The following is a 26,384-nucleotide window of genomic DNA, read 5'->3' as shown; positions in this document are numbered from 1 at the left end:
TTGAGCGGTAAGCAGCAGCGCTAATTATATATTCATGCCACACACCACATTTAAACTTAAATGCAGTTCCATGGCTAGCAACAGTGTTGCTGATCAGGAAACTATGTAAAGCAACATGGACAGCAGCAGACATGTAAACCTGTTTACCTATGGGCAAACTAAGTCAGCGTATTTGCAGAAAATGCCACAATGATTACCAGGGTTATTAATACAGCAATGTATATATTTCGAACACATTACATGACAGTGTATACAGTACAGAGTACTGTGGAAATCTAAACAAACGGTTGTGTAAATGATCAGTAAGGTACATAGACTGCATTATAAATAATCAGTCAAGAGAAGAGTGTGTATCGAATAAGAACACAACCATGACTTGTAGAAATTATCACAGGAAAAGGGACAGGTGAAACATGGTAATGTACAGCAGATGACAGCATGTGAATAAAGACAGCTGTAGCATGAACACTAATCCCATATCAACATGATACAGTATGGACTGCACAGGGAATGTATATGTAGACTGTACCATCACCCAATATGATGTCACAATACAAAGAAGAAATGATTGACATGAACAATTGGCTTAGCTTCTGGTGTCAATCCAGGGTGATCCGGAATCTCTCAGCCTGGAATGAGATGGTTGATAGGCCATGCTGTTTTGCCAGAGATGGTCTGCACATGTGTCATCCAGGCTTCTGGATACTGTCAAAAGTGCTTGCCTCCCCATAGTGCCTTTTTTCGGAGATGTCAAAGCAAAAAAAATTCTGCTGTAAAAAAATCCACTGGAGACAAACTCAAGGTTCTGCTGCATAATGTTAGGAGTCTAAACATGAAGCGGCACTGGAAGAAACTGCCAACTGTCTGGTTTACAGATTTGGTGAAACCTTCACCCCCTGGACCCATAGGCCATACCCCAAAGCATACCCGACAGCAGTCCTCTGCCAAGAATTTCTAGAGATCAAGTCATATATGTGTTCTCCAAGGTTAAAAACATGGCCTCAGTGGTACCACATAACATCTCAGGCTGCTTACTATGCAATCTAAAACAAGATCTAGCATTCCTACTTATCTATTTCTTTAACCATAGCCTGAGGACTGCCTTTGCTCTAGCAGAGTGGAAAACAGCAGCAGTAATCTCCTTATCACAAAGTGGGGCCATCAACTTATCCTTGGCTCATAAGTCTAACCAGTCTTATCTACAAGGCCATAGAAAGAATCATCATGGTCCTAATGGAGAGATGAAAAGTCAGCAAGCAAAGGAGAGTATTAGTGCTGAAATTGAATTCATTCTCAAGTCTTGGATGAATACCTTTACGAGGTGGACCCTGCTTTTTCACATAATCTCACCAAAGCAACACTGATATATAGACTGTATTTATATAGCATATATCATGGACAGAAGTAAGTCAAAAACAGAAAAAGATAGCTGGGTGTACAAGCCCCAGGATAAAAAAAAAGTGCCCAATCCTGGTAGGCACACTGGTGCCAGGATGGGAAAAAATGACAGTATAGAATCCTCAAAATCCAGAAACATTCTTACAATTGGTCCAGGCCAGGCCCAAGGGGAGGATGGCCCTCCTGTTGTAGAAAGAAGTAACAGTCCACAAAAATCACAAAAACCAATATGCCAAAGAAGAGCCATAAAGATGACAGAGTGGACTATTGAGGATATTATGCAAAAAGCCAAGAAATACCAGACAGAGGATATACAAAGAGATTAAGAGATAAAGTAGAGGAAAGAAAAATATTTTCACAGAAAAACTGTCAGAAGCTTCAAATAAAAATTTGTGTTGATTAATACAACATATCTTTGAAAAACAGTATATAGATCAAGAAACTTTGCTCTGTTTGGAAAAAGAAGCATCTGAAGAAGTGCAAAAATGTAAACAAAAAAAAAAGCTAGACATTTTTGAAAAGTATAAAAAAGAAATATGGACATGGGGAAAAAAGAAAGATTTGATATGGTGAAATATTTATGCAAAGGAGAAAGCCAAGTTAACTAATATAGAGAAAGCAGTCACAAAGATATTCAATGAGAAATACAGGCAAAGGCATCCAGATATGGAAAATTTCACAATAAAAAAATGCATATCACAAAGATGGAATGTGGAAAAGAGGATTAGTAAAGTAGAAGTTAATGAAATAAAAGTTGAAGCTATGGAGTGTTTGCAGAGTGAAGGATTTAATGTAGAAAGTCTAACACAGACTGCATTGCAGCATGATCGAGTGAGTCCCCAAAGTAAGAGGAAGCAAGAAGATCAGGAGACATCTGAAGAAGAAATATGGACATGGTAAAGAAAAAGAGATTTAATATGGTGTAATATTTATGGCAAGGAGAATGCAAAACTAACCAATACAAAAAGAGCAGCACCAAAGATATTTGAAGAGAAATACGGGCAAAGGAATCCAATTATGGAAAACCTTACAATACAAAAAAATAGGAAGCCAAAGAGGAAAAGTAGAAAGGAGATTAGTAATGGAGAAATTAAAGAAATAGAAATTGAGGTTATGGAGAACCTGTAAAGTGAAGGATTCAGTCTAGAAAATTTAATGCAGAAAGCACCACAACAGAGTAGATCAATGGATATCCAAATTAAGGGGAAAGCAGTGGAAAAGGAAGCAATTGTTCAGGTGCCATATCAAGGCATTTTGGGGCCTTCCACAGGAAATCAGTATAAATGTTCACTTAAAGCTAGACAGCAAGGGAAGAAACAGGAGACTGCGGGAATTCTGATGCAGTCAGAGTTGAGGAGTGATAGGCAAGTGAGTTCCTATATGACAAAGCAACGGATGGCACAGGATGAAATCAAAGATAAGGTGTCACAGGAAGATGCTATAGAACTTTCTATAGAATGCCCACAGGAAGTGGAAAACAAAGGATGTGCCCTCAGTCTGGTAGAAAATGAACTAAAGGAAGAATTGCTTGATTTAATGGACATAGATAAATTAAAATCAATGAAAGAAATAGACTGCAGAAGGTCAATAAAACCCCAAATGTCAGAAGTCTGATAAAACAAATGAACACAGTAATTAGGACAGTCCATAGAGATCCATGCGCTATAACAGAAGTAAAAAGGATATGTTACCGTGCAGCTAAATTAATAACTGATAAATTTCTACCACAAGAGCAAAGGGTAGTGAGGCAAAGGAATGGGAGAAATCGAATACTATCACGAAAATATCGAATAGAGAAAAATATAAAGCAATTAAGACAAGAAGTGTTACTGTTAGAAGACTATAGAAGAGGGAATAGATAAAAAAAAATAAGAAAGATAGATGTGATAAAAGCAGTGCACAGTATTAGAACAGACCAGGCTCTATCATGCACTATCACAAATAATAAATTAAAAATTTCAGCACAGGCAGAAAATCTTAGAAGATACACAGATAAATATAAAGGAAAAGTACAAAATAGGAAATTTAGTGATGACCCAAAAAGTTTTATAGAGAATTAGGAAACAAGTTAAAAGGAATTGAAATACCACCAAAAAAGGAAGAAATAGATGCATTTTGGAGAAGTATTGATGAAGATCCTGTGGAACACAACAAAGATGTTAAATGGATAAAAGAAGTAAAAGAAAGAATAAGAAGTTTAAAGGTACAGAATATGAGATGAGATGAAACAACAGCCAGAAAGATTGAAACAAAGTTAAGAAAAGTCTCTAATTGGAAAACCCCATGCCCAGATACAGTGCTTAACTTTTGGTTAAAATTATTAACATCTTTGCATGAAGACCTAGCCATGAATAAGAACTATTTATATGCACACCTCTAACAGACACCATTCTGGCTAACAACAGGTAAAACAATGCTCCTACTTAAGAGGGAACCTGCAAGCTACCCCAAAAATTATAGACCAATAACTTGCCTTCCGACGACATATAAACTATACATGGGAATTTATGGTGACAGAGTTTATAGCCATTTAGAAGAAAACTCAATTATGGCAGTAGAACAAACAGCAGAAAAAGAAAGTCAAATGGAATGAAGTATCATTTGTTGTTAAATAAAGTCATAGTGGAGAACTTTAAAAGGGGGAAGAATCTAAGTATGGCATGGAATGACTACAAAAAGACATTTGATAGTATCCCACATTCATGGATAAAAGATTGCTTAAAAATGCATAAGATAAATCCTACACTGACTATGTTACAGTGACCATGAAACAATGTCAGACCACTTTGCAATTAAACCATGATAAAGTACAAATTATTATCCCAGGGATAAAAATTCAAAAGGGGATATTCCAGGATGACTCTCTGTCACAGTTGCTGTTCTGCCTTGTCCTTAACCATTAACCTATTTACTTAACGGCTTAGGCCATGGCTACAATTTGGGTCCTAGAAAACAACAAAGTCCAAAGACTTCTCATCTTCTATTTGTTAATGATTTAAAACTGTATAGCTCATCAGATGAGGAACTGAAAGCACAGCTGCAGCTTGTCAAAACTTTTTCAGATGATATTAGAATGTCATTTGGCCTTGATAAATGTGCAAAAGCAACCTTTAAAGCAGGAAAACTGCAGCACCAGGAAAACATCTGTTGGGGACAAGAATGTGATATAAAACAACTTGAGCAAGAGGGAGTGTATAAATACTTGGGAATTGATGAAAGATCAGCAACAAAACATGAACAAATGTAAGTAAGGAATATTATAGAAGACTTAAATTAATCCTGAAAACAGCACTGACATCTAGGAACAAAATCCAAGCAATAAACCAATTTGCTCTTCCTGTCCTAACTTACACTTTTGGAGTGATTGATTGGCCCCAAAATGTGATGGATAAATTAGATATTAAAATAAGAAGGATGCTTCATGCTCACCAAATGATCTATAAAAATCAGTGCCAAGATTGTATACTTCCCATTCCAAAGGTGGGATGGGCCTCCTTGAAAGTGATTACATGTATAGATCTGCAATTGAGGGACTACACACATATCTGCTGACCTCATGAGACCCAAATGTTGTGAAAGTTTTGAAACATGAGGAGAATAAATCTAAGATGATTCCCTACTAAATCTAGCAGAAGCATATCGGCTTCAAGCAGGAATGGAAATCGGACCGGAAGTGGATAGAAATCAGGCAGCAACTGAATGTCCCAAAAAAAACAAAAGAAAGAATATAAGGTGAAGGATCAGATGAAAAGGCAAGAAATGTGGAAAATGCATAAATATAGTTGCAAGTATAGAAAACTTCTGGAAGAACCTCATATTGATCAGGAACAAATGCAGGAATGGTTAAGGAGAGGTGAATTCAAATCAAGAGATAAAAGGTTAATATTGGCAGCTCAAGATAGTTGGCTACTTAAACACTGGTTTACAAAGTCCATTGAACATGTGGGAGAAACAGACAAATGTAGGTTTTTAAAACCAAATTGGAAACAGTTGCACATCTCGTTGCTGGTTGTGACATACTAATGGCAGAAGGACTGTATACTGAAAGGCACAATAATGTGGCGAGACTGTTGCACTGGGGATTGTGAATAAACATTATGGTTTTGAAGTGGCTGAAAAGCACTGGAAACATGAGCCACAAAGCATCATAAAAATAGTAAAGTCTATATCACATGGGATCATCCATTACCGACAATTCAAAAGATAGATGCTAGAAAAACAGATATAGTGGTCCAGGAAAAGAAGACAAAAGTACCATTGATCATTGAAATTGCCACACCCAGTGACTACAGCATCCTGCACACAGAGAGGGTCTATATCATATGAGCAAATCGTACAAATTGTGAACGTTCATAATACCGAACGTACTGGATCTCAAACTTCCTATTGTGGTGGGCTGCACCTCACACACCCCCCACTAAATATATATTCCAACTCCGAGATCACACTACAGTGAGGAAAGGCCAAATATCCCATTCTTCACTGTATTGCAATCTTAGAAAAAGCACTTTGAGGTCCGGTACATTCGATGTTATGAGCATTCACAATTTGTGCAATTTGCTCATATGATATAGACCCCACAGAGAGACATAAATTTCTAAAATATCAGGATCTGCAGGCAGAAATGAGAGCAATGTGGAAGAAGTATACCAAACAGTTCCAATAGTAGTAGGAGCAATGGGTCTTATAAAAAAAGAGTCTAAAATCTTATTTAGATATGCTACTAATACATGTAACTCCATACGAACTGCAGAAGGAGTCATTACTGGGCACATTGCGGATGCTATAAAGAGCACTTTTGGCTAACATAAAAGAGTGAAACAATACTAATTTTATGAACTTTAATTGTACTTTGACTTAGGAATGGGGTCCATTCCCATCATGATATTAGAAAGCCAAAAGACTTGGAGAAACAAAAAAAGGGAAAGACCTTATCAACAAGGACATAGGTGACCTTCAGACTCTATACCCAAACGAATTTGGCTTTGATTATGGTAGATCGTGCTTATTAAACATAATAGACTTCTTTCTCCAAAGATCTAGATGAAAGTAAGACAGTGAATAGCGCCTGTCTTGACCTGGCAAATGTATTTGACACAATTCCCCACTTAGGTATCATTGAGAAACTCTTCCAGCTGGTAATTAACCCTTATGTCACTAGATGGACAGCCAGTTGGCTCACTGACCGAACACATAATGTCAAAGTTGGTGACTCAACCCCTACCAGTAGAGCCATCACCAGTGGTGTGTCACGAGGATCTATGCTGTGGCCTTTACTGTTCAGAATCTATTTTTTGGAAGTCCAGGCTACAGTAGACAGCCTTTGGCTTACCATATTTGCTGATGCTTGCAAACTGGGTGTAATTACTGAGTCCATCAAGGATGTTAACGTATTACAGGAGCTAAAACAGGCAAATGATTTGTGCCAAAAACATGGTCTACAAATAAATGCAAAAAAGTTCCATTATTATTGCCTTTGGCAAAGTGGAATTCCTGACTAATTACAGTATTGATACCCCCCTCCTCCCCAAAGCTCCAACCCAGTCCTGTGGAACCTAAGAAGACAGGTAGATATCAATCTGAACTTCAACCAACAAGTTTCCACTGTGGTAAGGAAAGCCTTCTACGTTGTGCACCTCATAAGTATGGGCATCACATCCAGGTCTGAGGATATTATAACACAACTGTACTCAACATTCATCAGACCACAAATAGAGTACAATGCTTCCTTTTGCACATAATTTACCATATACCTGCAGCAGCTGTAGAGACCACAGGGGTTTCTTAACAAGAAAATACAGAGCATCCAAACCATGCCATGATGAAAGTGGATAGACTGAAAGTCCTGTCACTGCACTCTGTGCCATATTGGCTGTCAAAATGTGATTTGTGCCTGGACTGCAGCACAGGCACTGACCCTGCACTGATGGAAATGCTGCACATCTGCAAACCTAATGGCACAAGAGTCACTTGCTCTAGGGATCTTAATGTAGCCTGTGACATTAACAGAACATGTTTGAGAGACAGATATAGCTCCAAGAGACTGCCATTCCACTGGAATAAAATTTCAAATAATGTGAAGCAGAGCTCTTAACTGACCCTACTCAAGCGCAACCTAGACAAATGGATGGGAAACCACAAATTCACCAGGGGTGGCACCCGTGTCCCTCATGGACAAGGGTAGTTAGTGTTGACCATAGACTCAATCTGCAAATTACATCCACCTAATAAGGACAATTGATGCTACTTGTGATGAACATTGCTAGGCTTGTAAGGGCTGTAGGACCACTAGCCTAGTACCTCCGTATGAAACTATGAACCTATGTCTACAGTTCTCATGTGGCATAGTACTACAGCTGTTAGAGAAGGTGCATGGTAGAACTCTGCTTCATGATGTGTGTACGCATATTTGACATGAGGACATGCTTCACTCCTCTGCAGGTAGGATGTCGTCTGGCGAGAGGACAAAGGAAGATGTGTGGGGCTACATGAATGGTAATCAAAAGGTAGTGAAATGAAGAGCTATTGCAAAGATCACACAATGGCCATAATGGATCAGCAAACAAACAGAAAGCAGTACACTGGGCCTGATATGAACATTACACCTGTATAGGCATAGAATATGAATGTCATGCAATATCACAGTAGCAACAGTACATATGTCTGACTGTAACACTGTCACATTGCAGTTTATGGAATATGATAGCATCATTGTATGCTGAGGGGAACATGTTGTGAGCACTGTAGAGCATGGATATGGAGTCATATCCCTGTGTAAAGTTGTCTCGTAGTTGTATGTATATATATGCAAGTAGCTTGCTGTCAGATTAGAACACCTATATGTTCAGTTAAAGTACATTGCAAACACAGTAGATAGTGCTACTGACATAGCACAGGTTTATCTTGAATACTGTCAGAGTGCATGCTATACAGAATGTCATAATCATTGCATGTTGCAACAAGATATTTTGAGGAGATTTGGAAATAACTGTGGATTCACACATCATTCTAAAACTACCTATTTACAGAGCACAGTACTTAACACACATGCCACAGTGCAATTTTAGTTTTTATAGTTTTGGAGAATTCTTTATAGCTGATAACATCAGCAGAGTTTGGTGAGATGAAGATGGTAATAACAGAATTCCACATGCTGGTATAAAATGCTCTCGCTAATGCCAAACAAGTGCACAAACACACACATACACCAGTTGATTGCAATGAGAACAGAACCCCTATCTATCTAAGTACACCAACTAGAAACCTCTGTATTTATTGCAAGTGCCACAGCACATGTCTGACTTGGAGAGTGTTAGATGACAAAGGAATGACATTAGCAGTGCCCAGTTATAGGAAGATGGTAATTGCAAATCAGACATGCTGGCATAAAATGCACTCTCTGATGTCATGCAAGTGCAGAATCACGCGCACACACACACACACACACACACACACACACACACACACACACACACACACACACACATGCGTGCGCACATGCACATGCACACGCACACAAACACATACACACCAGCTGACTGCAGTGAAAACAGAACCCCTACCTACCTAAGTATACAGACTGGAGAACTGTCTAATTAACACAAGCAGCACAGCACAAGTCTGACTTTTACAAGGCTGCAAGACAATTTAGAGTGGATGACATCATCATTGGATGTTGGCTAAAAAATGTTGGGAGGCCTGAATGAAATGTATGTGTAGACATGTCTAACTGTCAAAATATCAGTACTCTATGAGATTGTAGTTATGAGTGCAGGATATACAATTATGCTCTTCTGTCAAGACAGACTTACAGATACCATTTGACTGTAGTAAGATTAAAGCCTCTACCTAAGCACACAAGTTAGACAAATCAGCACTTAACACAAGTGCCACAACATAAGTCTAACTTTTTAAAAGGTTACAGGACAATTTATAGTAGATGACATTATCATTGGATATTGGACAGAAGATCTTAGGAGGACTGTCTGAAATGGATAGCTAGCCATGTACAACTGTCAAGATATTAAAGATCTGCATGTTATCACACTGATGAGTGTGCAAAGTGCAGCAATTGCTGTTGTGTTCCAATGTGCAGGTATACCTTAAAAAAACAGGTTTGCAAACTATTTGCAAACAGCTGTCCACATTGCTAGAAATATTGGAAAATGTAAATGATTTGAATGTGTATTGTCATTATAAATATGTGTATGGTATATAAGAAAGCATTTGTTATTTATTGCTGTAGTGTAGTTGATATATTTGTGAACAAATACTGAGATACCAGACTGTCATCATTGTCCCCTTATTCCACTGGCTGTTGGAGTGATTGACATCTTTTCCTATGGACCATAAGGAAGAGCAGCCTCTCCATCTGAGGTAGGCATGCACCAATGGTGCTGTACACAACCCCATGCACCAACCCTGGCATCTTGGTTCCACTGATAAAATTCTCACACCTGCCAGTACTCCTGGAGGATACTACCGCACTAGCTGCCAGGGTTGTGCTACCTGAAGGTGCAGGTAGTGCAAGGACACCAGAGGCAGTACTGCCAGTTTGGGTCTCAGATGTGCTGGGCATTGGTGCTGGAGCTGGTGGAGTGGGGGCAGGATGAGCCACTGGGGTTGGCCTACATCCCTCTGCTAGAAAGCATTTTGTGATTTGTCAGAGATGGATGACATGGAAATGTTTTGATGACACATAGAAAGAAAAAAAAAGAGAGATAAGGGTTGGGGTGAAAGAAAAAAGAGAGAGAAAAGTAGTACAATAATATGTGACATACAATGCATTATCACAATAATAACGTATTTTATCTGTACTTTTACATTTAAGTATACTTCTTAACTACAGACTATAATTAAGGATTGCTCAAAGTAATGCGTGCAATGTGCATATATTGCACACATGCAAAGTCCAATTATACAGATTAAGTTAATTGCAGGGCATTTTGCTATTTGTATAGAAATTAATTTATGTAATATTTTAAAGAATTTTACTATTTTATATTTGTTGCTTGTGCTATTTGAATCTACAACATCTGACTACACTCATAGACTTGACTCCTACAGCTGGCCTGTGCTACAAACTAAAGCATGCATGCTTGATTTTACAGTTATATGCATGCTTACCTTGCTATAACTGTATAAGAAAGAAAAAGATTTGGAAGCTAAAATAATACTTCAGTTGTGCTGCATACGTACCCATTGCTTCCCTCAGTCTCTCTACATGCTCAGCATGGGCCTCTCTATTCCCTCTAATCTCTTCATTGGCTGGTAATAAAGAAAAGAGAACAAGAGAAGAGCATTATGCATATCAGTCTTGATTATATGCAGCTTTCTATCTATTATAAATTCTCTTTATCATTATACTTACACAGCTGTGGGATGTTACCAGTCCTGAATTCATCTAGCCATTGGTTAAGTGTATCTTTCTTTTGCCTTTTCAGGTCATTAAAGTGATGCCTATACTGTTTTCCGGTGCTTGGAATGCCAGTTGCACTGGATATGGTCTTGGCCAGACTATTCCAAGCCTCAGACATGTACTCTGAGCTGGTATAGTCCCCCTGCAAAAGCCTTTAGCTGTGGTACTTTACAAGGAGTCCAGTGAAGATTCTGGACTCCCCAATACCCCACATCTGAGCCATAAATTGGGCACCTTTCCTTCTATCACCAGACATGTCCAGCCTAGGAAAACAGCAATAACTAAGAAAGATTTCCCATCAATGTATGTTATAGCATTTATTGGTAGCGTGTGAACCCAAACAACGTCAACTGTGTTTAAGCAATGTTAAGTGGAGAACAACAGTGCCAAATAGACAGGAAAGTAGCTTTTGAAATTGAAAGGTTAATGTGACAACTGGCATACATTTGCAAGTTGTTTGCTGCTGGAACTGTTAGGTGATTTAACTTGCAGACATGCACTGGGGCCTTAAATTTCCTGACCTGACACATTTTTGATTTTCCTTTACAAGTTCATAGGTTCATAGCTTCATAGATGTTTAATAGGATAATGACCACAAGGGCCTTTTTTAAGCATAGCCATGCATCCCAAATCTCTGACAAGTTCTGATACCCTTGATAAGTGTAAGTATGGGTCTGATAGATGAACCATTTATAGGTTACCTGTGTCCTTTAGAGACATAGGTGCCAAACTGGGGATGAGTTTCTGGTTTCTCATCCAATTGTCCAAGTTGCACTTGAATTGGGTTAGGAAGGAACTCTGCTTCACATGGATGAGGAGCCTGTTCCATAGACGAGGTAGTCTCTGGGATACATACCTATCTCTCCAGCAGGTCCTATTTATATCACAGGCAAGGTTTAAGTCTTTAGAATGGGCAATTCTGGTGCTGTCTGTCTTGTGGATCTACAGTAGGTCCATCAGAGTAGGGTAGACAATGCCAGGCATAGATCTCCCATCAAGGGAGACAGAATACAGGGATAGGTCTTTAAGGTGGTCTTCATAGGACATTTCACTTACATCCTGTATTCCTTTAGTGATGAAACTCTGGGAACATTCCAGTTGTTGGATGCCTGGTTAGGTACATACCAAAGGGGGCATTGTACTCAATGATAGGTCTGATGAATGCCAAATACAGTGGTGCAATGACTTCCTTGGACTTAGATGCCATACCTTTATTTATAAGTTGGACAACATAGATTGACTTCCTCACCACTGTAGACACGTGATGGTGAAAGGCTAGATTACTATCTATGTGTCTCTCTAGGTCCCTGACTACTGGGTCAACTCTAAAGGGTGTGTTGTCAGTATGATCGTTACCAGGGATGGATGACTTCCCAAAGGATACTATTATGCATTTCTTTGCATTTACTTTTAGTCCATGGCTCTGACACCAGTTGTTTGTCTGTGTCAGCCCCTCGTGGAGAACATTTTGTGACAGTGTGAGAATCAATGACAGCTCCTTTATACACTGATAAAATTGATTTTTACCATGTGGGATTCAAAACTATATGTGAGACAAGACACTTTCTTCCACAGTAGTGATTTTCTATCCTTGCCACAGATGAAGTGCTTCTCAGGCATACTCATTAATTCTATATAAATACACATGACAGACTGAGGGGTTAACTATGTATGTGTGTGACCTAACAAGGTCCTGGTTTATGAATTCATGTGTGTAGGAGTCTTACTGAAGGCTGAAGGCCATCCAACACCAGATAGCACAATTGTAATTACAGAAACATTGTAGCCAGTATACTCTCAGTCATACATATAATTCATATGAGATCCACTATATATACTTATTGTTATTTATAATTCTGTGTAATTTTTTATGTGTTATTTAATATAAAGTGAAGTAGAACAACAGTAAAAATATTTTGAATTTCATGTATTAGAACCCAGGATTATCTGTATTGCAGCCCTTTACTTACACAGGCTGCCACAGGAATAGTTAACTAACACTTGTATATTTTCCTATTCAGTATTAATTTCTGTAGGTTAACAGCAGCATGACACTGTTTAGAATGGTTGCATGGTGCCCAACAAGTTGTCTACTGCCTGCTTCTTCTCAGCAGGTGTTCTAGACCTGCAGATGTTGGGGAAGATTGCTAACTGCGGTGCAACATCAGAAAATGGCATTGCATGATAAAAAGCATGATATGCAACAATGTATCCTTTTTGAATTCGAGAATGTTTGCATCCTGTCTGCTTCTTGTGTGGGCCGTTAGCCTTGTGAGCAGTGTTTATAGGTTTTACTCTTAAAAGCAAAGGTGGGACTTGAACCATGAGCTACAGATATTATATGTTATGTGGAGCAACGTGTTTAGCAGATATGCTACACTCATAGGTGATTTATAGGAGTAGATCATGCACTGGTTATCAAACAAGTGCATTACATGACGTTTATTGTGTTTATCCTTTTCCCTAAGCCATGAACAGTGCAAATACTTACATCTGAAAAATTAAAAACAGAAAACAAATCCATGAAGTAAACAACACTACAAAATATATTATTACATATGAAAGATTTTTATACAAGTTTGGATTTGAAGTCTCACACCATTGAAGTCTCACACCAATGAACCTTCAAAATACAGTAAGGGTGTCTTATCCTACTTTACTACAGAAACAACTTTGCAACAGAAAATGAAAATCACTGTGCATACAAGCAAGTCCAAAATCATCCACAGTATTGCCAAGACATATAGCACTTGTATACTTCTGAGTTTGTACATGTATTAATTTCAGATTTAGTGCAATGAGTGATCATGCAACCATTTATGATTATCGTTTACATAAATGCAGCTCTGTCTCTGTATGGTGTTCATTCTTCTCTTATCTCAGTAGTATTATGAGGCATGCAGGCCATAAGGCATTTTGTATCATTCTCCTTAAAATTTGTGAGAACATTAAATGGCAATAATATACAGTTTTCAGCAAATGCAAAAGAGGCTGTATGTTACTGACATAAAATCTGAAACATATGCTGCTTATTTACATTTAAAAGTTTGATACAATTACTTCTCCTCTTTGTGAGTCTAACCTGGTTGACACCAACTGGAGGTAAGGGAGTCTGAATTGCTCTTATGGTTTCCTTCTCCCTACCAGTAATCATTCACATTTGCAATCCATTCGCAACAAACACAGAGGGAGTGCCTGCACTATGTTTGCTACACAGAACCAAGAATTTGGGATTCAGCAATTCTAATGCATTCACACCTAATTTGCATTTTCACCCTGCTCACAGGCCTGAATCTATACTCTAAAAAGGGGGTTGTATGGCTAGGGAACCTGAAGGTGAGGAGACTTTATGTGGAGAGCACAGAAGAAGATCGCTATTTCTTTGGATTTATCTGCACAGAAGACTACTGATCTTGATAAGGCATGATTGCATTTTTCATTTATAGAGTGGATATATTTACATGCCACTAGAAAAAAATATTTTTACATAGTATGCATTAATAAATGCTACTTTTATCTTTATGTACTTTTTAGAAGTTTACTGATAGCATAGGTATTTTTGTCAGGGTATTTTACTTTCTCGGATGTACAGTCTTGTTTATCTTTTATTACACGTGTTGATGCGACAGTTGTTTCTCTTTACACTCTTCTATTATTTCACTGAAATGTAAATCTCATATATTGCCAATGAAACAAGGGTGTTAGCCTTCCAAGAGGGCCCATTGACACCTCTAGGGGAGTGCTGGTCATAGGAAGAAGTTACTGGCAATTGCATAAAAATGAATGTTATTTTGTAAATGTGTAGACATGTTTTTGAGACAGTTTATTTGATAGCACTTTTATTTCTTTGTTTAGTATCAAAATGTGATTTGCTGTTGTTTTGGGGATGGGAGGAGCCAAGTTTCATCCCTGTGTTGCCACAACCAAAATGATTTTATAGAGGTTTGCTTTGCTATAGTTACTCCTTGTTTTGGACCAAAGTTTAGTTTGTGTGTGACCATGATATGTTTCATCCACATAACCCTTTTTTATATTTGAATAACTTGAATTTTTTTTCTTCAGTGGGTAATATTGAAAAACGAATAAAATGTGTTATATAGGTTCATAGGTTCATAGGTTGGTACTGGGCTATCTGCCCGAAGGCATATATTACCCAGCCACATTGTGCGATATTCACTGCCCCTTTAGTAGTTCCCTAGACCCCTGTACTAGCAGCTAGTACCCTTGGCCCCTATCTAGTAGTGCTGTTGGTGTGATCCCCGGTGTGAACTTTCTGTTACCCATCCACTCATCAAGGTTCCTCTTGAAGATTGATAGTGAGGGGCTCTGTCTTATGTAGATTGGGACCCTGTTCCATAGTAAGGGAAGTCTCTGTGAAGGGAATCTATCCCTCCAGTATGTTCTATTCATTGTTGTGTTGAGGTTTATATCCCTAGAGCGTGTAGCTTGAGTAGATTTGGTTTTGCTAAGATGGAGCATGTTCAACAATTCTGGGTTGGACATGGCTCTGTACGTTAGACAGAGATCGCCTCTGAGAAAGCGGTATGCAACAGAGAACAGTCTTAGCTTTTTCAATCGTGCTGCATAGGGTAACTGTTTGAGGCCAGTAATCCTCTTGGTTAGGTACCTTTGTGGTCTCTCCAGCTGCTGGAGATGTCTAGCCAGGTACATTCCAATTGGTGCATTGTACTCAATAATGGGTCTGATGAGGGAAGAATAGGGGGGCAACATTACATCCTTAGATCTTGATGCGAACCCTTTCCTGATCAGATCGGTCACATAGAAGGATTTTCTAACCACTTTGGCAACATGGTTATCAAAGGAAAGCTGACTATCTACTTGGGTCCCTAGATCCCTTATTTCTTCTTCAGATTACTTCCGTGTCACTATTAGACAGAGGCACAGTAAACTAAACTTTAAAAAGGGCACAGTATACCCAAATCAAGAGGTGGCGTAAGCCAAACACAATTGGGCTAGGTTTATAAATGCCCCAGGTCAGATAGCCTAGTATGAACCTATGAACCTATTTCAGGGGATTACCTCCTATGTTGTAGTTTGCGGGTACTCTGTTTTTTCCAAAGGGGATTACTACGCATTTTTTTGCATTTAGCTTGAGACCATGGCTTTGACACCATGCATCAGTCTCATTTAGGCCCTTCTGGAGGATCTCCATGTCAGCCGGAGACTCTATTATAGCACCCAGCAGTTGTCCGCAAACTTAGTCAGCCACAGCCCTTCCATGCTCTAAGCAGAACTTTTATTTATGTGATATTTATGTGTGGCATTTTTCTTTTGTGTGTTATGTCACCTAGGACTATGGCACCCAAGCATCACAATCTCTGCAAACTCCTCTTCGGTGACCTCCAAAGATGACATAATCATCCAAGCATTTCAGCAAGATGGTACCTTTCTGCTTGAGAAGGGACATGGGGATATGTCTGGAAGAATGCAAATTCGGAACCAAAATGTGAATGATATGAACATTGTTTGTGAATGGAGCAGGACATATGATAGGTGCATCACAGGGCCATTGACATGATTTAATTGCCCCAGAGGAGAGCAGCTGCATTGGCCTATGGACACCTGAATACCGGGGGGGGGGCTTCTACAGAGCCACCACTGACACCAAATGAAGAGTTCTTGTCCACTGTCAGGGATCCAGAGAGTTCAGTGGAAAGTGCACAATAGTATGTGATGGATGTTGGTGCTGCTGTTTCAGATATGATAAGTATGTCCCAGGTGGAGCTTCCAGGTAGCCTTAGCTGTGTCAGTTTTTAAATATGTCTTGTATAGTAAAAGACTGAAAGCAATAGTTTAGTTGATTCAATACATTTTTGGGGCTGGGACTTGTTATAGATTGATACAGTTAATGACACATTCAGGTTTATTACACATGGGCTTGAGGTGGATGAGTCATCCAGGTTTCAGTTAAATGTTAAATGTATTGTTAATGGACATAAAAAGGCCAGCACTATCCCCTGTGTTATTGTTATTGTGATGATGATGTCCTTATATTTAGCTTAACTTCTTCCAGAACAATCCTCCATAGCAGGTGTGAAGTCATCTGCACATGGTATGCCAAATGTTTTTTATTTCAATACTGATGACCATTTCACACAAATAATCATTTATCCATATGTGTGAAGTGGGTGTCAGGACTCTATGTGTATTGCTGTACCCTCTGTGATAGTGGCACCAGTGTTAGTTTGTTAGCATATATTGAATTGTAGTAGTGTAGCTATTAATTTATTTCCTGTGTTTGTTCCTTATTATCATAAGTGATCCTGAGAGTGGAAGTGTAAGGCTCTTACAACCTGATGTCAGAGTATTAGCAGACTCTGGTGATGATGGTGGCCAAACATGGGTGCAGTCGGGGGGAAAGGGGTGCAAAGGTTGAATCTGACACTAAGGTTGACATTCCTTGTAATTACATCGGACGCAGCCAGTTTGTCAATGCAAACCCATTCCAGTAAGCCCTCAGATATTTGACAGGTGGAGGTTGAGACACATGATCAGGGTAGTGTGGTGACTGCAGCTTCTGTGCCTGTTGACTGTGGCTGTAGCCAAAGTGTGGGCAAGGTGCCATGTGGGAGAGAGTTGTTCAGGTTGCTTGGAGGAGGCCTGCTGTCCATCTTTCACCTGATCCATGTGTGTCTTTCTGTGTCACTCAATGTATGTTTAGGGCAGTCATGCACAGGCATGTTTCAATAGTGTCTCTGAGAAAATGCTTAGGGTTGCAGATATGGCACAAGCTGACATGTGTGACTGCCTCCACCATGTTTCTGATTCAACAGATTGGATGAACGACATGTTGGAATGGGTGGTGTCTGTGATAGAACATCTGCTGGGAGGGTGATGGCATCATTGGTGGAGCAGGTCAGCCACATCATCTGATGTTAGTTGACATGGCTGCACTTGACCACATTCCCATAGTGACACTACTTCCTCTCCTCTATCATGGTTGAGGTGTCCACACCCAGATGTGACAGACCATGGGGTCATGGTCCTGGGAGTACTTATGTGGAGAGCTCGTCCAGCAGGCATCAGTCACATTCAGTAGCAGCACTGCATCTGACCATGGGCATAGATATGCCAGTGCAACCCTGGCAGAGCCAGTTCTTGGAGTTGGCATGACGATGATGAACTGTCACCTCTAGCATGCATGGCTCACCCCTGTTCAACATACCAGGATGTAGAACTAGCACAGTGCTTGGCTGTGTTCTTGCAGACACTCACATACCAGCTTCATCTGGAGTTCCCATACAGACACACACATATAACAATTAAATGGGTCAATTGTGAGGCTTAATGTTCATTCTGTCTCAGTGGCCATTTGATGCTTCATCTGAATATTGTCCTGTTTCTCTTACATACTCACATGCACTAATGCACCCACTACCTTTTGTGTAAGCCTAGAACTCCTACCACCTCCCCACAGCACCCTGTGCAAATGAGGATAACTGTGCTGTAGCCATGTTTTCTATCTTTTGGATTCAGGGATACATAAGTCTTTTCTCTGATATTCAGGATACATAGCTGACTTAGTCCTTAGTATATATGTTTCTGTGATGCTGTTTTGAAAATTGTACTACTTTCTTACAGGTTTTTATAATTTGTACATCTCTACCAAACTGTTAGATAAACAAAGCTGGATTAAGTCATAAATAAAAATGTAACAAAGGCCCAACAATGGTGAGAGTTTTTAAACACTGTGGTCTTACAAAGTTAGACAGCTGATGGAATAACAGGTTTAGCGTTACTATTTTTATGTTTGTTCTGAAGGATATGAAGTCTGAAGTCTGAAACTGAAATGAGTGTTATCTTTTTCTAACTTCCCTCTAATGATTTTCCATTACAAACATCTGAGGCCAAAAAATTGGACATTCAGTGAGAATCTGTACATTTTAGATGTAAGGCCTATACTTGATACAGGACACACGTATTCATTTAAGTCAGTGCTGTCACATCTTGATGTAGTTGCTGTAAAATTATCCACCTTATACTAACTTACATTACCAAGTAACAGTATTCAAGGATATGCCATTAATTTGTGTTCTTAGACATTTATTTTTCTATTCCAGGTTCAAAGCTTACCATGGAAATCCAGCAGTTGCAAGAGTTTTAGTTCAGGGCTGACTCTGTCTAATGCTAGCAGCACACAGCTATTGCTTGGGTAAGTAAAGGTTGTAAGTGTTGCCTGGCATCAATGTTACTGTAAGTATGTGCATAGGATGAAGGTTTTAGCCCCTTAGGTGATGAGCATGTGTGCTGTCCATTGCCTCTTGGCCAGTGCAAGGCCGTATTGTGCTTATCTACATCTGCTTACACACACAGCAGCCGCTGTTTCGCCCTCTGACTCCTCGCTTGTGTGTGGCTGTGGTGACCTTGCCAGTGGTAGTGGAATGTGTGGCCCTTTCTCTTGCAGTTCCTACTGAAGCTGTTTTCCCAAGATGGCCATGGTCAATCAGCAGCTGCAGCAGCATAGGCATGATTCTGCTGCATGGACACATGAATAAGAGCCACAGCAACCCCTAACATTTTTTCCATGTAGCCTAGTTTCCGTGGCTATATTCCAAAAGGTTTTTCTGATTCACAGGAAAAACCAGCACTGAGTCTACATGGTTGCTTTATAGCTTTCTGAATTGCTCCTCCATCTCAGATTGGTTAATTAGCATACAATTCACTGCTTATGTTTTAATTAACATGCCATGATGTTTATCGTGTTTGTGCAGCTCTGGGCAGCACGAAGATCAACTTACTGAATACAAAAAGGTGCACTATCTTGTGATCCTCACACAGTTTTACTGGCCCATGTAGGCTTCATTGAATCTGCACTTCCCTCCTTTTCTTGGCAAAAAAGAACTCCCCTTTTCTATCACAACCAGCCAATGCAACCATCAGCAAATGAGTTATCCTTTCTCCTCTTGAATATGGGCTCCCAAGTTTTGCATCTCTCTCCAAGAAAAATACCACCATACTTCAGACAATCTATAACAGCATCTGCCAATTCAATACAATCTCACCTCTCTGTGAGCATCACCATATCACCTTGAAAAAGCCAAGTGGCTTCCCTTAATAAAAGATCTAACTGTTAGGAACCCTACTCCATTCTTTTCCATCTCAACACATTTATTCTACCTGCAGCTAGACTTCATGAAAAAACCTCCTCATACAACCTGACACTATCCCTCAAGCCTACTAACTCTCATTACCCTAGAACCAAATTCTATAGCACTGCAGAAGCATTTTCCCTTTGTTGTTTTACTCTTTGGCAAGCTCTCCTCATTGAAGTATAAGAAAACATTTACACCAAAGGTATAAGTGGCATGGACGTTCTTGATTTCACAACCCTACTGCATTTTCTTATAATAGGTGAAAGAAAAATATGTAATAGTAATATGCATGTTTAGCGCATTTAGTGCATTTGAGATTTAAAAAGGGTTAATACATTTATTCTGTTCACACTGCATGAATCTGCACAGCTATTAGAAACTTAACAAGAAGCATTCTCTTTCTGCTAATGTCAGCAAATAAAAGAAGTAATTCATTTCTGCTAATGTCATGAAAATTAACAAAGGGATATTGATTTCTGCTTATGCCATGAGAAAACATGCAGCTGCTAGAAGCTATTGATAAAGAAAAGAATAGATGCTTGAAAGTTTAAATCATAGTCAGCATTACTTGTACCAAAGCTAGAAATGTACCATGAATCTAGGTAAAATGTAACACATGTATTACAACAGTACAATAGAAGAATTGAAATGCTGAAATGGACTGACATAAACCCAAGGCCAGGTTGTTTTTCTCAAAATGTTTTTGCAGAATGACAGATATTTTAACTTGGTCAGCAATAAGTCTAACAATATTTTCTGTAGAACATACAGAAAGCTGTGTCTAACTACGTCAGCAATAGAATGTAACATTTTCTATGTGACAGGAAGAGAACTGTATAAGTATAACCTACTAGTCATTAATCATTTAGACAAACCCTGTGCAATACATGCTTTGTCTCCTTGCTGCAAATAATAAAGGGTGCCTTGCTTGAACCTAACGTGAATTGGTCTTTGAAGTTTTTTCCTTTGACAGATTGGTCCTTCAGACTGGAACCCTCTCTTCACCTCGGATCAGATGGGCCAGGTGGTTGAAACCATACGGGGAAGAAACCAAATCGGTTCTTCTTATATGAAAAGTCCTCCAACTGAATTGTCATTCAAAAGAGGCCAGCCACTTTCTGCTCTGCGACTGAAGGACGGGTCTCCGCGAATTGGTGATCAATCACATAAGCTCAAGTAAGGTGAATCTATTTTTTCTGTTTTCTGTTTTAGATCAGGGCCTAGATGTGTATTGTTTTTGTTAGACTGTATTTTTCTTACAAGTCAGGGACAAAAAAGATTACTGTCTTGTCATAGATCAGGAGAAACAGAATAAGTAGGCAGTCATTCTGAAGAGAGTATAACAAAATCTGTGGTACCACATTAAAAAATTAAGAGAAGTTACATAACAATCAAAAGGTAGAACAAAATGGGTAATAATTGCACAAAAAGACCCCAAAATCCGCCGTTAACAGAAGTCGCAAAATACATGCATTGCAGCGCGCCAATATTAAATATTATTCAAAATGGGTTAATAAGTACGAATTCGATGGAAAATTAGAAAAATCCTCGCTTATCAAACTTGTCAAACAGCTCAAAACCGATTCCAAAGGTCGGGTAAAAAAACAACGTAAATTAGGAATTCCTCAGGCACACAGGTGGATTGAGGAAGTAAACTGTAGGGAACAAAAGAACAAAAATTCAAAAGCAATGTTTTTAGACAAGTAGGACAATAACTTAGTAATAGCATCAGCACCTCCGCCTCCCTTACCGGAATATGAAGCAAGTGAACAAGTTAGTCCACCCCCACGATATCCTGTGGTCACTGAAGATAGAGGCATTATGAAAATAAAACCGTATATTAGAGATCCCATCAAGACCAGTTGTCGAACAAAGGCAGGTAATTCAAATGAAGGCATCGAGTTATGGCAAATGGTTAAAATTCATGATCTATAAGTGAAGGAGAAGAAATATGTCCACTTATAGAAGTACCCAACCCTCAGGCAGGTCAGGACAATCAGGACCCAACTATTTTAGTGTATAGACCTTGGACTCCGGAAGACATCCGGAAAGCCACTGAGGGAACTCCCCATCCAAAGGTTAATTTTATAAAATTCTCTGAAGATTTACAAGGAATGAGGCTGAGTTATAACTTAAATGGAGAAGAGGTAGAGAAAGTAGTTAGACAAATTGTAGGGCCAGATTGGCATATGATTAGTGGGAAGTGGAATCCCCATGATGCTGCACAAAGACCCCTCCCACATAGCAGCGCAGAATTAGACACCAGAGTAAAAGGTCTTACAGACCGCATCTCTGAAAAATGGAAACCTAGGGCAGACTGGACTTGCATTAATCAATGCATCCAACAAGAAGGTGAAACTATTGACCGGTATTATGCCGGACTATTAGAGTGTTTTAATAACCACTGTGGAATGCAGGTTCCTGAAGATCAAACACAAGATTCCCCATATGAACAGCAGTTAAAGAATGCATTTTTAAAGGGCAGTATTGCACCTATAAGCAGTTTTATTACAAAACCCATGGTAGATCATCGTACGAGCAGGTTACAGTCATTACTTAAATATGCTAGGCATGCCGAAAGGCATTTTAATAGCAAAAAAAAAAGAAAGCTCAAATATTTTCTATAGAAGATGGAGCAGAAGTTTATGTAGTACAGTCCGGTTAAAAGGGCAAGAAAAATGTACAGGGAAACAAACAATCTGATCAATGATCAGAGGACTTTGAAGGGCGAAAGAAAAGGGGTGAATGTTTTAAATGCAGTAAAAAGGGACACTTGGCAAATGATTGCAGGAAAAATAAGAAGGCAACAACGGAAGACAAGGAGGATGAGGACTGACTATATGGTAGTCAGGAATCACTAGAAGGGGCTAGCGAAGAAGGGACAAATGAGAATGTGATAGAGGAAGTAGAGGAAGTGCAGGTAGTTAGTGACAATGAAGAAGATTAAATATTAGACCTAGCTTTATTGAGCTTAGAGCTCTATTTAGCAGACACAAAACCAGAAGTTACACTCTTGATAGAAGGGAGGGAAGTCAAATTCTTGTGTGACTCAGGGGCATCACGAACCCTGATACATCCCTCCAAACGCCCAGAAAACACAGAGACACTTGATTACATACTGGTCAAAGCAGCTAATGGACAGCTGTATCGGGAGTCTCTCTCCCGTAACATTGCAATAACTGATCCAGTTTCAGGATTGACACATAAAAGCAAAATTGTTGTTTCTGCAAAATGCCCAGTAAACCTCTTGGGCAGAGACCTCATGCAGCTATTTGGTATAGCAGTAGTCCCAGCCATGCAGGGTATGGAAGCACAGTGACAAATTGATACCTTTGCAGTGCAATCGGAGGGTGAAATGTTTTATTGGTACAGCCAGGACTTGGTTACGACTGGCCCAGGGACTGTAACCAAAGAATTAATGAATGTAGCCGTCAGCAAGTTCCCCTCCCTTGACAGTGATAAGCAACACCTGTTGTACTGTACCCTGTATTATTGTAATACACCAGGACCTGATAAGGAATATGAGCAAGAATTGTTTAACAATCATGCAAACAGATTGATATTGCGTAACCTGTACTGGGACACAGAAGGGAACAGTGTAGCCAGCTGTTCATTGCCCCAGGAGTTCTTTGCACTTTATAAATCTAATTGATTACCACATGTTAGCCTAACCAAAAACAGAAATATAGAATGGGCAGACTTAGGAGAACAAGTTATGAGATGGGAAAACAGACAGAACTAGAACTATCGGAACAGGGAATACAAATACAGAAGTTGAATTGGATAACTCAGACCAACCCAGCTGTGCACTTACAGTCTGGTGAGGACAATTGATTGACACTCCTGTTAAAGGAGGAAGAAAATGCCTTACAAAATATACCAGAGACTCTCTGGTCAACAGGCAAGTCAGATGTAGGACTTATTCGTACAGCAGGACCAGTTACTATCACGCCAAAGTCAGCATTCAGACCACAAAAAAGACAGTATCCCTTAAGAAAAGATGCAGAGGCAGGGATAAAGCTTATTATAGCAGCCTTACTTGAAGGAGGGATACTAATAGAATCTCCCGATTCACCATGTAACACACCCTTATTTCCAGTCAAAAAAGCAAATGGAGAATGGCGTATGGTCCAAGATTTACAAGCTGTAAATGATGCAGTAATACCAAGGGCACCCACGGTGCCAGACCCACACACCCTGCTGAATGATTTAAAACCTCAACAGAAGTATTTTTCTGTGGTAGACACCAGCAATGCGTTCTTTTCGATACCGATACACCCTGATAGCCAGTATTGGTTTGCATTTACATTTCAGGGGAAAAGGTATACATATACATGACTACCACAGGGATATTGTGAAAGTCCAACAATATTCTCACAAGAAATGGCAAGCACCTTGGTGGGATTCACCCCACCAAGAGGCAGTCAGGTTTTACTTTATGTTGATGACATCTTGCTAGCAGCCCCCACACAGCAGGATTGTAGAGAAGCTACCATAGCACTTCTACAATTCTTAGCCACTGAAGGACATAAGGTAAATAAAAGTAAACTGAAGCTTTGGAAAAAACAAATGAAATACCTGGAATATGTAATATCAAAGGAAGGCAGAACATTAGATGAGGACAGAAATGTAGCAATTTTGCAAGCACCAAAACTCACTACCAAGAAGGAAATTATGTCCTTCCTGGGTGCAACTAATTTTTGCCAGAGCTGGATTCCAAACTATGCTTTGGAATCTGCAACTCTGACTGATCTTATATATAAGAAGCCTGTGGCAGCACAAGATTTATTACAATGGACACCAGAAGCAGAATCTGCTTTCTGCAAACTGAAGCAGTAAATAGCATCCTCATTAGTTCTGGGATTACCAAACTACCATAAACATTTTTTCCAAACTGTAGATTGTAAGCAGGGTTACATGACATCAGTACTAACACAGCAGCATGGGGATAAGCAACGCCCCATTGCTTACTATTCATCACAACTAGACCCAGTGGCACAATCCTTACCCCACTGTGTACAAGCAGTAGTTGCAGCTGCAATGGTAGTACAGGCTTCGGCCTCAGTAGTCTTATTCCACCCTCTCACTTTTAGAGTACCTCATGCAGTCACAATTATTTTACTACAAGAAAAGGTGGCATATCTTTCCCCTGCTAGGCATCTTTTATGTATGACTATATTGTTGAACCAACCTCATATGACAATTGAATGATGCATGACTTTAAACCCTTCTACTCTGCTCCCGACCCCTGCAGACGTCACACCGCACTGCTGCCTGCAGGTAATTGAGCAAAAGACACTACCTAGAAAAGATCTCATGGATGTCCCCTTGGATGATGCCGAGGTGACATACTACGTGGATGGCTCGTGCAAAAGGGGTCCTGCAGGACAGAACCTAGTAAGATATGCAGTAGTTTCTGACACCGAGATTATAGAAGCAAAACTTTTACCACACAACTTATCTGCACAGGCAGCAGAATTGATTGCCTTGACATGGGCATGTACCTTAGCAAAGGGTAAATGTGTAAACATTTTTACTGATAGCCAGTACGCTTTTTCTACTGTACATGTTTTTGCGCAACAGTGGAAAAAACGGGGAATGATAACATCTACTGGCAAACCTATCAATCATGCACAGTTTATTTTAGATCTTTTAGAATCTATTCAGTTACCTCAGAAAGTAGCCATTTGTAAATGCACAGCTCACACCAAGCAACAAGATAGGATTTCAAAAGGTAATGCAAGAGCTGATACAGCTGCAAAACAAGCAGCCACAGAAGTATTTCTTTTAAATGAGGAATTACAACCCTCTGAGATTTTAGACTTAGAAATGTTAAAAACAATGTAGACACTCACTACACAAGCTGAAAAACAATGATGGGTAAAACGAGGAACAATTCTCGAAAAGGGGCTGTACATCTCTAGAGACGGGAAACCGATAATACCATCTAATTTGTTTAGATATGCAGCTTTGTTGAGCCATGGTCAGTGCCATGTCTCAACAGGGGGGATGGTACAGCTGGTGAACCAGGTGTTCACAACGTACGGATTTACAAACTACTCTAAAAAATTTTGTTTGATGTGTCAGATTTGCAATAAACATCATGCACAAGGGGCATTAAAGCCCAAGCAAGGGAGTTTCCCTACACCACCATATCCATTTCACAATATCTGTATGGATTTCATAGAATTGAACAAATGTGAAAATAAGAAGTATTGTCTTGTCATCATAGATATGTTTTCCAGATGGGTGAAAGCCTTTCCAACCAAAAATCCAGATGCAGCCATGGTGGCAAAAGTACTTGTCAAAGAAATCATCCTTAGATTCGGCATTCCAGAAAGGATCTACAGTGACAATGGTACACACTTTGTAAACCAATCCATACAGCAGTTAATTAAGCATTTTGGTATTTCTTTAAAAATCATTGTGTATACCATCCACAATCTGCAGGGCTA

This window comes from Protopterus annectens, chromosome 5.part0 (assembly GCF_019279795.1).
Source record: "Protopterus annectens isolate FY-2018-M chromosome 5.part0, PAN1.0, whole genome shotgun sequence".
In the NCBI taxonomy this organism is placed as follows: Eukaryota; Metazoa; Chordata; order Ceratodontiformes; family Protopteridae; genus Protopterus; species Protopterus annectens.
Note: the sequence above shows the minus strand (reverse complement) of the source record.